The 13873-nt window shown below is 44.6% G+C and overlaps 1 pseudogene; it reads left to right on the top strand.

Annotated features, from left to right (window-relative positions):
* The first annotated feature begins 5864 nt into the window (after window positions 1-5864).
* LOC118209731 lies at window positions 5865-13248 on the top strand (annotated as a pseudogene).
* Window positions 13249-13873: the final 625 nt, after the last annotated feature.

Raw genomic sequence — 13873 nt, 5'->3', positions numbered from 1 at the left:
GTTTGTCAAAGACTGTGGGGCAGACATCTGCTCTCAGGTCCAGAATGTCACTTCTAACCCCACCATAAAAAACAAATTTCAAATCGACTATTGAAGCCCTATGCTCAAGTGGTTGTGTGTGCAGAACTTGGCATTGCACTCGACAGGATGGGTAAGCGATTAGCCAGTGCGTTAGACGTAACTGTGGTGGAGGGATAAATTCATGGGAACTTTTGGGATTTTAAAAAAATGTTCATCTTCAATCAATCAATCATCAATCAAAATTTATTTGTATAGCGTATTTTAAAGCAGATGTCACAATACGCTTTACAGAGAACCCTGGCCTAACCCCCCACAGGAGCAAGCCTAAGGCAACAGTGGCAAGGAAAAACTCCCTGTGGTAGATGGGAAGAAACCTTGGAAGGAACCAGGCTCAAGGGGGAAACCCATCCTCCTCTGGTCGGCTTAGGGTGCCGACTGGTGACCAGAATGTCAGCCAGTTTCATAAGATATGTGATGTGGCCCAGATGATGGGTGGGGCCGGGTGGCGGTGATGGGGAACAGCAGGTGGCGACAGATGTGGGCAGGGTGGAGGCAATGACGAAGGAGGGGCTGGACCGCAGAGGTGGGGGAGACCAGACAACTCTCGAAGCACTCTCGAGGGTTGGGGCAAGAGCCCCGCTGGCAGTATGGGGAAGAGGGTAGAAAGGCAATTTGGGAATTTGCAATATAGCAGACAGTGAGTAAGGTGGCAGTGGTATGTATTGGGGGGACCCCGCCAGGAGTAGAATATGGCTGGATATCTACTAGGACAGGGATGGAGAGCCCATGCAGTCATGAGGGGTAGACAACCATACCCACCTATCAAGAGCCAGCCCATGTAAAGTCGGGTCACAGCTGATTGACAGGTGACAGTAGGGAAAGGATTGCCACCTACAAAGCTCTATGACTACAGGTTTCTCGCACCCTGTCTCCAGACTACAACTGATTGTAAGCCTGACCATAGAGGTGCGTTTTTAATCTAGATTTAAATATTGAGACTGACTCCTTTATAAATTTTGTAAGCTGGTTCCACAGTAGTGGGGCCCTGTAGGAGAAAGCCCTACCACCTTTTAGGATTTTGTAAATTCTTGGGACTACCAAGTAACCTGCGTCTTGGGATCGGAGTGACCTTGTGGGCTTATAGGGTAGGAGCAGGTTAGATATGTAACACAGGTGCACGTCCATGCAGAGCTTTAAAAGTCAGGAGCAAAACCTTGAAGTCTATCCTATGCTTAATGGGTAGCCAGTGAAGCGACGCTAGTATTAGTGTAATATTTCTTAGTTCTGGTCAAGATACGAGCAGCTGCATTCTGCACAAGCTGGAGACTCTTTAACGAGTTATTAGGGCAGCCAGAAAGCAGGGCGTTACAGTAATCTAACCTAGACGTAACAAATGCATGGATCAATTTTTCAGCATCCCCGACTGACAGGAAATGTCTAATTTTAGCTATGTTGTGCAGCTGAAAGAAGGCAATTCTGGATATGTTTTTTATATGGGTGTCAAAAGATAGATCAGGATCAATAGTGACACCAAGGTCTTTAACGACCATATTAGGTTTAGCCAAACAACCATCACAGTTTAGGGAGTAGGTGAGAGTAGACTATTTCTCCCTTAATATTTTGGGACCTAAAACCAACATTTCAGTCTTGTCTGAATTTAGGAGCAGAAAATTTGAAAGCATCCAAACCGTGATATCTACAATACAGGCCTCTAACCGTGAAAGTGGCAGTGCTTCGCCAGGTTTCATTGAAATATAAATCTGGGTATCGTCCGCATAACAGTGGAACTCTACGCCATGTGCCCGGATAATATTGCCAAGTGGTAGCATATATAGCGAGAAGAGTACTGGTCCTAGTACTGATACTTGTGGAATACCGCATTACATTATTGAGGAGCTGGACTCTTCTTTTAATTTTACAAACTGTTTCCTGTCACGTAGGTATGATCCAAACCATGCGAGTGCCTGTCCATGAAGTCCAACACAGGCCTTGATTCTGTCCAGTAGAATTCCATGATCAATTGTGTCAAAAGCTGCACTCAGGTCGAGGAGCACAAGAACCGACACAGAGTTACGGTCGGCTGACAGTAGTAAATCATTCGTAACCTTCGTAAAGTGCGGTTTCTGTGCTGTGGTGGATTGGAATACTTCATGGATACCGTTAGAGCTAAGGTATGCACTTAGTTGCTTAGCAACAGTTTTCTCCAATAATTTTGGTAGAAATGGAAGGTTTGAAATAGGTCTATAATTTTCCAGTTTATGAGGTTCTATGTTTGGTTTCTTCAATAATGGCCTAATAACTGCCACTTTTAGTGACTCCGGTACATATCCTGTGACTAGGGATGTGTTAATGATTTTTAGTATATGCTGGCCTAGTACTGGAAATAGTTCTTTAATCCAGTTTGAAGGAATAGAATCGAGTAGACAGGTCGTTGGTTTTGCAGACATGACTAATTCGGATAACTCGACCATGCTAATGGGCGTAAAACAGTTTAGTACCGCTGTCTGTAAATCTTCCTGTTTTAACTAGGTGCGGGGCTGTTTGTTAACATGAACAGAAATAGTGCATGATGGAGACAGTTTGGAAATCTGGTCTCTAATAGCCTCAATTTTCTGATCGAAAACGTTCATGAAGTCAATGCTGCTAAGATTGGAGGAATAAGTTGAAAACTCTGATGATTGTTTTTTAGTTAATTTATCCACAGTACTAAATAGAAATTTTGGGTTATGTCTGTTTTGTTCAGTTAGTTTTGAGAAAAAGGCAGATCTAGCAGAAACAAGAGCTTGATTATACTGAAGAAAGCTGTTTTTCCATGCAAGATGAAATAGGCTACTTCTAGCTTAGTAGACCGCCATTTTCGCTCTAATTATCTGTTAGACTGCTTCAGGGCCCGGGTGGTATCGTTGTACCATGGAGTGTGCTTTTTCCGACTAGGGTTTCTTCTTTTAAGGGGGGCAACAACATCAAGAGTGTTCCTGAGGGTGAGGGTTAGTTAGTGAGTCAATTGGTCCAGAGCAGCTTCATCAGCATTTTCATCAGCCTTTTCTTCTGTGGAGAGGAATGACTCTGGAAGCATATTTAAAAACTTTGGAATAACCTCAGGGTTTACTGATCGGCTGTAGTAATGTCTAGGCTCTGATACAAGAGAATTTGATGCCTTAATATTAAACGTAATGAGGAAATGATCTGATAGTATAGGGTTATGAGGTGCGATGGTAAGATTTACCACACTAATACCATGGAACAGAACTAAGTCTAAGGTATGGCCACGGTAGTGAGTAGGCTCACAAACATTCTGTACAAAACCAATGGAATCAAGAATAGAGGCAAAAGCTGTTCCTAGGGGGTCACCATTTTTATCCACATGTATGTTGAAATCACCAACAATTATGACCTTATCTGCTGAAATTGCTAGGTGTGATAAAAACTCAGCAAATTCCCTTAAGACCCAGGTGGCCTGTAAACAGACACAAGAAAAAAGGACTGCCCGCTAGCACTTTTATTAGCTAGATCGGGCTGTACACAGTTAGGAATAAGAACTTCAAAAGAGGAGAACATATATCCATGCTTAGGCGCTAGACTCAATAAGGACTGATAAATAGCTGCAACGCCTCCCCCTCTGCCTGATGGACGTGGCACCTGCGTACCTATGAAACCCACAGGAGACGCTTCATTAATCGCAACATATTCATCAGGTCTTAGCCAAGTTTCAGTCAGACATAATACATTGAGATCATGGTCTATTATCAATTCGTTGACGAGATCTGCTTTTGGAGTGAGTGATCTAACATTTAATAGACCAATTTTTAAGGATGGTTCACTATGATTAGTAGCAGCGTGCTTTGTTTTTATGACAATTAAGTTATCCACATCAATTCCACGGTTAGCTTTACGTTTGGCATAGATGCGTGGAACAGACACAGTCTCAATATAACAGATATCAGATTCTAGTTTAAAAGTATTAGTTAAAGGGGCTTTTGAAATACTATTTCTGTTAGCTAGCTCTGAAACGCACCTTGCAGACAGAGGCGTAGGGCCATATGTCTGGGACACAGGTATAAAGAAACGAGCAGGCAAATACGTAAGGTTAGAATCCTGCAGCCTGGCCGGCGCCCTGATGGAGTGTCAGGATCTGGCCTTACTAAGACTAGCAGCTATGTTGTTCAGTAGGACACGAGAACCTCTCCAGCTCGGGTGGAGTCCGTCTCTCTTCAGTAGGCCAGGCCTTCCCCAGAAATCAGGCCAATTGTTAATAAAGTCTATGTCACTAGATGAGCACCACTCCAACAGCCAGAGATTTAGCGAAGATAGCCTACTGTAGACCTCATCGCTCCTACGAGCTGGAAGCGGGCCAGAGCAAATTACTTCCTGACACATCTTTTTAGCCACTGCACACACCGATATAAAATTATTTTTAGTGACCTCCGATTGCCTCAATCGGATGTCGTTTGTGCCGGATAACAACGTGGATAACAATCCTAGAGTATTTACGTTTACTTTTAGCCAGCACTTTTAAATTTGCCTCAATGTCGGTGGCTCTGGCACCAGGAATACACTGTACTATGGTCCCTGGTGTCTCTAATCTCACGTTTCTCAAAATGCTATCCCCTATGATCAGGGCTTTCTCAGTAGGTGTGTTACTGAGTGGGGAATATCGGTTGGAAACGCGAGTTTGGTGGTGCTCGGCGGCCCTGGGCCAGCAACTATGTTTCTTTGGTACCGTGATAAAATCGTCCTGCAGCGAGGACACTGGCGGCGGAGAAACACTCGCATCTAAACTAGCATCCGGCTCGGGTAAAAGGGAGTCTAAGAAAGTCTCACTCTCCTGAATCTGATATAAGGTCCGGATGCGCGTCTCTAACTCAGCTATTTTCTGTGCCAATTCTAAATTAAGCTGACACTTAGAACAAGTACCATTACTCGTAAAATTGACAGCAGAGCTAAGACTAACCATACACCCAACTATGCAGGGAATGGAAGCCATGATGCGCTCTTACCGTATTTTCTTTAGTCATTCGATTTACAATCTTTGTCATATTAAAACTGCATCCTCCATTTGGTGGTGCTAAATGGAGTACTTTTGTATTAAAGGTTGTCTGTGTAATTTTTGGTCTTCATGAACTCATCCCAAGTGTCTCGCGCAGAAGTAAACCAAGCTCCTTCTGAACTTACGTTTCTGTGTTTGAGCTGAGGTTTCCAGATCCCCGAGGTCTGCTAGCATGCGCAAGAAAGGAACCTTCACCTAAGATCCTCAGATCATTCAAAGCTCCTCCCTGGCACCTTGGATGTCAGTTGGTCATAGGGTTCAAATCCACTGGTGGTTGTTGTGGTTGAGCAGTACTGTACGGACTGTACCATGTTTTACTGTCATGCAGCTGTTGTTTATTCAGGGACCACCATGCTCAAAAGACACTAGACTAGACTGAGGTAAGTGGTGTCTACAGCCCCACGGTGGCATGGCCTGCTGTTGATTAATCCGGAAGCAGTTTTATAGCCCATTCCCTAGTTTGCGTGCAGTCTTTTCCCATACCCCCATTTTCCGTGCCGAAATGGGAAGGTCCATCTCCCCACCTCCAAAAAGTGTAGCCCCGGTGTATGTTCTTGGTGTGGTTTTTGCTTTGGAATGCCGTTCAAGTGTCCTCCCTCATCCTCCAATTGGCTAGCCACGCACATACCACGCAACTCAATGGTATTTTTCATACCAAAGTGTGGAAGGGGCTGTAGGTTTTCCAGAAAAAAAGCATAAACGTGCAGTAGGAGAACGGGCTGTTTTGCTTTTCCGCACTACGGCGCCGTTATCAGCTCCCCAGGAATAGATCATGCATGTGACCACTCTGCCCTGAACACCCTCGTTTCTCCTTTTACTCCTTCAGGACGATGAGAAGTTCCTGACGGACCTCTTCGCACAGCTAACCGAGGAAGCGACAGACGACCACAAAAGACACGAACTGGTAAAGAAAAAAGTGACCGCCATCTTAATATTCTTCTTTGGTTGGTGATTGTTATTATTATTCAGTGAAAGGCGAAGACTGAGGTTTAGAAGGGGTTATTTTACTGTCATTAGCGAAGGTTGACAAAGTCCTTTTTTCACAAAATGGATGTATTTTCGTGCTTGGCTTGGGTCCATTTGCTTGTACAGCATCACCTGAAATGAAACTCTTCAGTATTGCTGCAGTTGAAATTGAACCTTGACTAAGGAAACTGAAATAACCATTATCTATATGTGTATTCCTGTCTTGTGTATTCCTGTCTAATGCAACATTTTTCCTTGATGTAGGTAAATTTCCTGAAGGAATTTTGTGCTTTTTCTCAAACATTACAACCTCAGAACAGAGATGCCTTCTTCAAAACATTGTCAAACATGGGCATCCTTCCAGCACTTGAAGTAATTTTGGTAAGCCAGAGAGATGATATATTGGTCCCCAGCTCCACGGCATTTTCCCAGATGTTTTCAGTGATTAGGTGCCATATCCAAAGAGTATAGAATGTCCGCTGTCAACAGGTGTGTCCCTGCATACTTCCATGCTCTGTACTACCGTTCTCTTGAATGTCCACTCCAGTTTCTTGGAACACAGAAAGCTGAGTTTTTATCCTCAAAGTTTGCTGTAACTATTCAAAAACTGAATAGATGGTTCAGTTACTTCTTTCCCTGTCAAAGCATGTATCAATGCATACTTGAAAGTCACACTCCAAGATGGCTGCATACTCGCTTTGTGTTGTTGGAGCATGGAAGTTTGCAGTCTGGGACACACCTTATGTCTTTGTTCAGATTTTAACTTCCTTGTGCTGCTCTGTCTGTGATATCACAAGTCGTGAGTCTTGCTTGATTGGTCCTGGCTATGCAACATTGAGTGAGATTTATTTGGCTATATTATTCTGTCTGTGACATAAAAAGGAGTGAGTTTTGCTTGTTTGGGCCTGGCTCTCCTGCTTTATGACATCATGAGGGGTAAATCTTACTAGACGGATTCTCCTTGCTGTGTCTGTGACATCACAAATTTCTCCTCATTGGTCCTTGGCAGGGAATGGATGATGTCCAGGTGCGCAGTGCTGCTACCGACATCTTCTCCTATCTGGTGGAGTACAACCCCTCCATGGTGCGGGAGTTTGTGATGCAGGAGTCCCAGCAGAACGACGATGTGAGTGGTCTGCCCATCGCCGTCCGGACCCTTTTGGCTTTGTGTTTGGTGTTGTACCTTGTCCTTTCATGTTTCACTGACCGAAACGTGACCGAAACGTGCAAAAAATTTAAAGAGAAATGTATAGCTGAACTAAACGGGTAGTCCAGTTTAGTTTTTAAGCTTCTTCACATCAAGCACTGCTGCACTGTGGATGTCTTCCCACATAATACATTATTTCAAACCATTCATAGTATACCGGGACTCATGTGGCACAAGCATATTCGGATTCCATCAGTTTTCCTTCAGTGAGCTGTGTGCCTGTATCAAGAAGTAACCTGTTAAGGCGCTGCCAGAAATCAGTTGGAACAACTCCATTTGTCTCTGTCGCATGCAGAAGGTCCATCTGGCTATTACAGTATTCAGCGAGCATATACAAGTAGTCTGAGAAGGTGTGCCGAAGTCCACATAAACTAGCTTAAAAAACTGAACTAGAGTAAAAACTGAATCGCACTACGTGATTGGTGCATGCGAGCCATTTTTCCCAGTCATGAAACTTGAGTATTGGGGAAATTATTGGAGGCTAGGGGCAATGGAACAGGAGAACAGGTTTAGCCTTTGAATGTCTTTACCCCTAACTTAGCATAAACCTCTTGCGTATTGAGTAAGAAGCATCCCCATTGGGGCCGGGTTGGTATTTAATTTACATTTAAATTCATATTTACATGCATTTGTTTAGCAGACACTCGGAACGGTTTATAGAATGCTGAAATCATACGCTTTTATCTTCAAAACATCTTCATAAACCGCTGCATATCTGTCCCGGTTAGCGGGTTCCTTTCAGTCGGCCCCCAGTTTAGCCCTTGATAACAAGACTGTAGCCAATCAGTGGCTCAAGTGAAGCACTTTTGGTCAATGCTAAAACACAGTGGACAGTGCAGCCCTCCAGGCCTGATGCCAGGTGTGCATGGCAGTTTGAGTGTGTCTGGCACACCAGTGTGGTACCAGCACTACAGTCCCTCTTATTCTGACGTTCCGTTCCTTTGTGTGATTATGTACTTAATGCATCGTCTTTTATTAGCTTGTATATTCACTCTGGATGAGGTGAGAGGGGAAGCACTGTATTGAAATAAACGGTGAGTGTGTTGACTTTGCTGGGTCACACAGATGCGCTGTAATGTGGCTCCGCCCCCTCATTTTCCCAGGACATCCTCCTCATCAACCTGATCATCGAGCACATGACTGCGACACCGACCCGGAGCTGGGCGGGGCCGTGCAGCTGATGGGCCTACTGCGGACGCTGGTGGACCCGGAGAACATGCTTGCCATCGCCACCGTGAGCCTCGTCCCTTCTCTTTTTCTCCTCTCCCTCACACCCTCTCTCCCCTCCCTCCTTATCTCCCCGCGACAGTCGCTCAGCCGGTTCGGAGATAAAGGAGAGGACGTCATGTCTGTCGTCAGGCGATTTTCAGAGATTGCGCAAGATGGACACCAGTGGTGGGAAATCCTAGTCCAGAAAGTCCTCCTCAGTGTTTTGTTCCAATCACCTGGATTTTGTAATGAGCAAAATTCTTCAGCTGTTCTTCAGAGTTCATGGGTGGAAGAAACACGTTTACTTTCTAACCCCAGGACTTTCAACCTCTCATGGGCACCTTTCCCAATCGACATTCAATTCAATTTCATTTGTATAGCATTTTTTACAGAGAACTGTTACAAAGACACTTTACACAGTAGCAAGGCAAGAGACAGAGCAAACGGAGCAAACACCAGGCCTGTACCCCCCAAATAGCAAGTAAAATAGGTAAAAAAAACTCACAGTGGGGGGAGAACCCTCAAATGGTGGTGAAAAAACTCCCCAATGGAAAGAAATCACAAGAGGAGCCCCACTATAGAGGAGGAGCCCATGCTTCACTGGCCAGCCTAGTGTAAATTAGTAGACTGCAAATCAAATGGGGTGAGCAGGTTACATCTGAGGTGAAAACTAACAGGAATAATAGAAGACCAAATGGTATAGTTCAGAATAGTACATTTTCGAGGAGATATAGACAATCGACATAGAGCTGTTAGACAGGCCTATCATTATTATTGGGGGAAAGTGGAATCTTAAGGTAACTGAATGAATGGTTTGGGATACTCACCTGTGCATCCTTCTTCATTTTGGCAGAAAACTGAGAAAACCGAGTTCCTGAGTTTCTTCTACAAGCACTGTATGCACGTGCTGTCTGCCCCACTGCTGGCCAACACCACAGAGGACAAGCCCAGCAAAGGTGTGTCACTTCATCGGTCACCGCAGTGTCAGTACTGCTCTCAGGTGTCACTGTCAGTACTGCCCTCGTGTGTCGCTGTCAGTACTGCCCTGTGTGTCACTGTCAGTATTGCCATCGCATGTAACTGTCAGTTCTTCCCTCACATGTGACTGTCAGTACTGCCTTTGTGTAGCACTGACAGCACTGTACTGAAGAGTCACCAACAATATTACCCTTATATATCACTGTTTCTTGCTGGTTTATCATGCTTTATCTCCCAGTAACTTCCTTCAGGCTGAAGAGGAAAATAGCTGTTCTTTGTGAGGGTAGAATTATCATTTATGCAATGTTAATGTAAAAACCTCTATACCCACAGGCTTTCTGTAAGTAGAACTGCTTGTGGGCTAACAGCGCTGCTCTGTCAGTGGAGAACATACCAAATGAAATGTACTTTAATCCCGTCTGTGTGTCCCTATCCAGACGACTTCCAGACATCGCAGTTGCTGGCCCTGATCTTGGAGCTCTTAACCTTCTGTGTGGAGCACCACACCTACCACATCAAGAACTACATCATCAACAAGGACATCCTGCGGAGGGTGCTGGTGCTCACCTCCTCCCGCCACACCTTCTTGGCTCTCTGTGAGTCATCCCTCTCTCCCCATCCCAATTCACTGCAGCTGGATCAACCTCCCCTGTCCCATAACCCCCCTCATGCATTTAGAAACCCAAGTTATACCTTGTTAACTTTGTGTTCCAGAGGAATGTTCTTAGGTTTCTGTTCTTCTTTATCATTGTCGTCCATCTCATTTATTCCAACAGGTGCGCTCCGCTTCATGAGGAAAATAATCGGCTTGAAAGACGAGTTTTATAACCGCTACATCATGAGGAATTTCCTGTTCGAACCCGTGGTGAAAGCCTTCCTGAACAACGGCTCGCGCTACAACCTGATGAACTCAGCCATAATTGAGATGTTTGAGTACTTGAGAGTGGTGAGTAAAGAAGAACACCAGTCATTTACTCTTCTGTGCTTCACACACGGAGTTGGAGTGGGAGAGGAAGTAGACTTTTAGCGCTATCAGTCTTCCCTTTGGGTTCCCTGAACACCCTAATTGGGCAACAAGTAAAATCTGTATTGTTGTAAATTCAGTGTCACCAGTGTGTTTTCTCACCCTGGGTTATTTTAGACAATCTACGGTTCCAGAATTAGTATGCATGGTAGGTTTCAATCAACTTGGAAGACGTTTTTGGGGATGTTGCAGGAGGACATGAAGTCTCTGACGACTCACGTGGTGGAGAACTATTGGAAAGCCCTAGAAGATGTGGACTACGTTCAGACCTTCAAAGGACTGAAGCTGCGCTATGAACAACAGAGGGAGAGGCAGGACAACCCCAAACTAGACAGGTGAAAGTCGGCAAACCCCTCTTGTTTGAATTTGACTGTGGAATAATCAAAGCAATTTCTACTACAGACTTTTACACATCAGGAGGGGAAAGAAGCTTTGCTATTCAAAACTTATTTTACGTTAGGTCATTGAGTATCCACGCTTAGCGTGTCATACCTAGCGTCCTCCGTGCCGGTTGACATTTCTAATGCGCGCACGTATGTGTTCTGTGTTTGCGTGCTCGAGCAGCATGCGCTCCATCCTGCGGAACCACCGGTACCGACGGGACACGCGCACGCTCGACGAGGAGGAGGAGATGTGGTTCAACACGGACGAGGACGACCTGGAGGACGGGGAGGCCGTGGTCCCGCCCTCCGACAAAATGAAGAGCGAGGAAGACCTCATGGACCCCATCAGCAAGTTCATGGAGAGGAGGAAATGTATGTAGAGAAAGGTTAACTATGGCCATTTTAAAGGGATGGTTCAGAAAGGGTTCAAATGGATTTCCTTACCCTAACCTAAAAGATGCTCTACAGTCAAAGAGTGGGTTCCCTGATTTGCTAGAATTTCCATATTATATGAATATAGTCTCTGTAACATATTTAACATTGTACATACAATAAAGACCTTCTGATCCAAAAATTCTGCTGATAAATGTATTGATAGTAATATAAGTAACTAGGTAGTTGATCAACCCCACCTGTGACCAACAGAGAGAGAATAAATGTCCATATAGTCAATGATGCCATTGACTATCTTAACTGCTAAATTGGCATCTTCAGCAGGCAGCTTTCACAATTTTCAGTCCCAGCAGGGTGAAATACGCACACATTAACACCAAACCTGCTGCATTTAATCCATTGTCCGTTTTGATTCAGTGAAAGACTCTGAGGAGAAGGAGGTGTTGGCCAAGCCTACCCTGACGGGTCGCCAGAGCCCCAGCTTCAAGCTGTCCTTCTCCAGCGCCCCCAACCCCAGCCTCACCGGTCCGCCCCCCACCAGCCACCTCCCAGGGTCGCCCGGGTCACTGAGCATCGGGGCCAGGACCTCCCCACCAACGACAGCCATCACCACCAAGGTAGCCAGCCTGAGTTTCCACGCTCTGCCTTCAAATAGGAGCACTTTCTTTGGTCTCTGCATGGTTGTCATCCTCTTCACAAAGGGAGGATTTAGTAACGGCCTTTCACAGATGCGTCTTCAAGCATTTCCTGTTTCCCTAGAGCGGCCTGGTGGGCCTTGTCGATTACCCAGATGATGACGAGGAGGATGAAGACGATATGGAGAACCAGGAAGAGACTCTGCCCTTGTCCAAAAAGGCGAAGCTTAGCTCTTAACTTTTTCTCCCATTCAGTCCTGCCCAGAGTGAGGCTCTGATCTCTACCTGTCCAGCAAAGTGTTGCTTCCAATGATTGCGGAAATGATTTGGGGGGGGGGGGGGGGATGACGAGTATTGATAAACAGATCATCGCCGTCCACGTTCTCGTGGGTGCAAAGAGGTCCGAAGACGAACGAGCCCCTCCCCTCCGTGGACACGCCCGCCTCCACACGCAGTTCCTGATACTCAAGTGCCAATCGGACGAGCGAGTCGTGAAAGAAGGGGAGGAATCGTGGGAGGGTGCGTTGCCCCTTTTCTCGGGATGAAATGAGATTCAGCTTTCCTGCAGGTGGGGGCTTGGAAGACTGACTCCCAAAAGAGAATATAGGGGGGTTAGGCCACACATTCGAGGTTTGGGGATGGACGGACACAGCCTACCCCAAACGGTGCAAGCCAGTCCGCTCGCCCTCGAAGAGACGCTGACTCAACTCCCTCTTCTCTTTTCTTTTCTTTTTTTCATCTCTCATCTAAGCCCCCCCCCCCCCCCCTTACGTACTGGGACCAGACTAAGATGACCCAGAAGATGACGTCCTTCACTATCACTCAGCAGGAACCCCTCAATAAATGCCAGCAAATTCTCCTTTCGTACAGCTGTCTTTTCTCTTTTTTTAATGAAGGAGACCTGCCTTTAATAATTATGACTGTCACCATTCGCACTAGGTCAGGGTTTTTTTTTTTTTTTTTAAGCCTCTGTCGAGGAATAATTGAAAAGTAGTCCCTCTTTAATCCCTTTATTTTGTTTTGGCCTTTGAAACTGCAGACATTGGAAACTTTCCCTCCCCTCTTCATTAAAGATAGTGGCGTTCTAGATGTGATAATTTTGTCATATCTTTTGTTCTTTTTCTTCATGAGTGTACGCTTAGTCATTGGGGACCATTAAAAGAATCTTTGATGTAATATAACTTAATTGTTGTGCTGGTACTTTGCATTGTGTTTACTTTTTGTCTATCTTAAGGTGTAATTAGTTAACTACAAATGAATGCATTCAGTAGTAATACTGTTTTTTAAATATATTTTTATAGTTTTTAATCCTGTCTAATGTAATAAACCTGCTCTATAAACTACAAATGCCAAGCTGTTCCAAGATTACAGTCTCAATGTCAGCATATTTCTGGAAATTGTTTTTTCTTCAAAAACTAACAAGATTTCCTTGTCACCACAAAAATCAACTTGCCAAATTGTGAAGGAAGTAACTCAAATTACACTCACATTATTTAATTTGAAGCCAAAGGGGCTGCTGGGTGGTTCATCCTATTAAGGCACTCTTCTAGAGCCTTAATTTCAAACAGTTAGTTTCAAAAGGGGGTCTTTAAAGGCACTGTAGGGGGGTCCCTTGCCAGACTTGATATGCAGTGACTATATATACGCTGCCCTCCATAATGTTTGGGACAAAGATGTGTTTTCTTGCTTTGACTATAGTTCACAAGTTTAGATTTGTAATCAAACACTTTTGTTAAAGGCTATTTTTATACATTTTAAATTCACCATGTGGAAATTACAGCAATTCATTTTAAGTAACCCCCTCCATTTCAGGGCACCATGTTTTTTTTTTTGGACAAATTGCTTTGCTGAGAAACTGTACTTTAACCTCATGGGAATTGTTTTATTACTAAAATTATGGAACGCAGAGGCAAATCAAGAAAGAAAAATGTCTTTGTCCCAGACATTATGGAGGACATTGTACATTTGGGAAAATTCATAGATTGGGTTTAAAAATATTTTAAATATAGC

This window comes from Anguilla anguilla, chromosome 1, assembly GCF_013347855.1.
Source record: "Anguilla anguilla isolate fAngAng1 chromosome 1, fAngAng1.pri, whole genome shotgun sequence".
NCBI lineage: Eukaryota > Metazoa > Chordata > Actinopteri > Anguilliformes > Anguillidae > Anguilla > Anguilla anguilla.
Note: the sequence above shows the minus strand (reverse complement) of the source record. Positions and strands in the feature narration are given on the sequence as shown.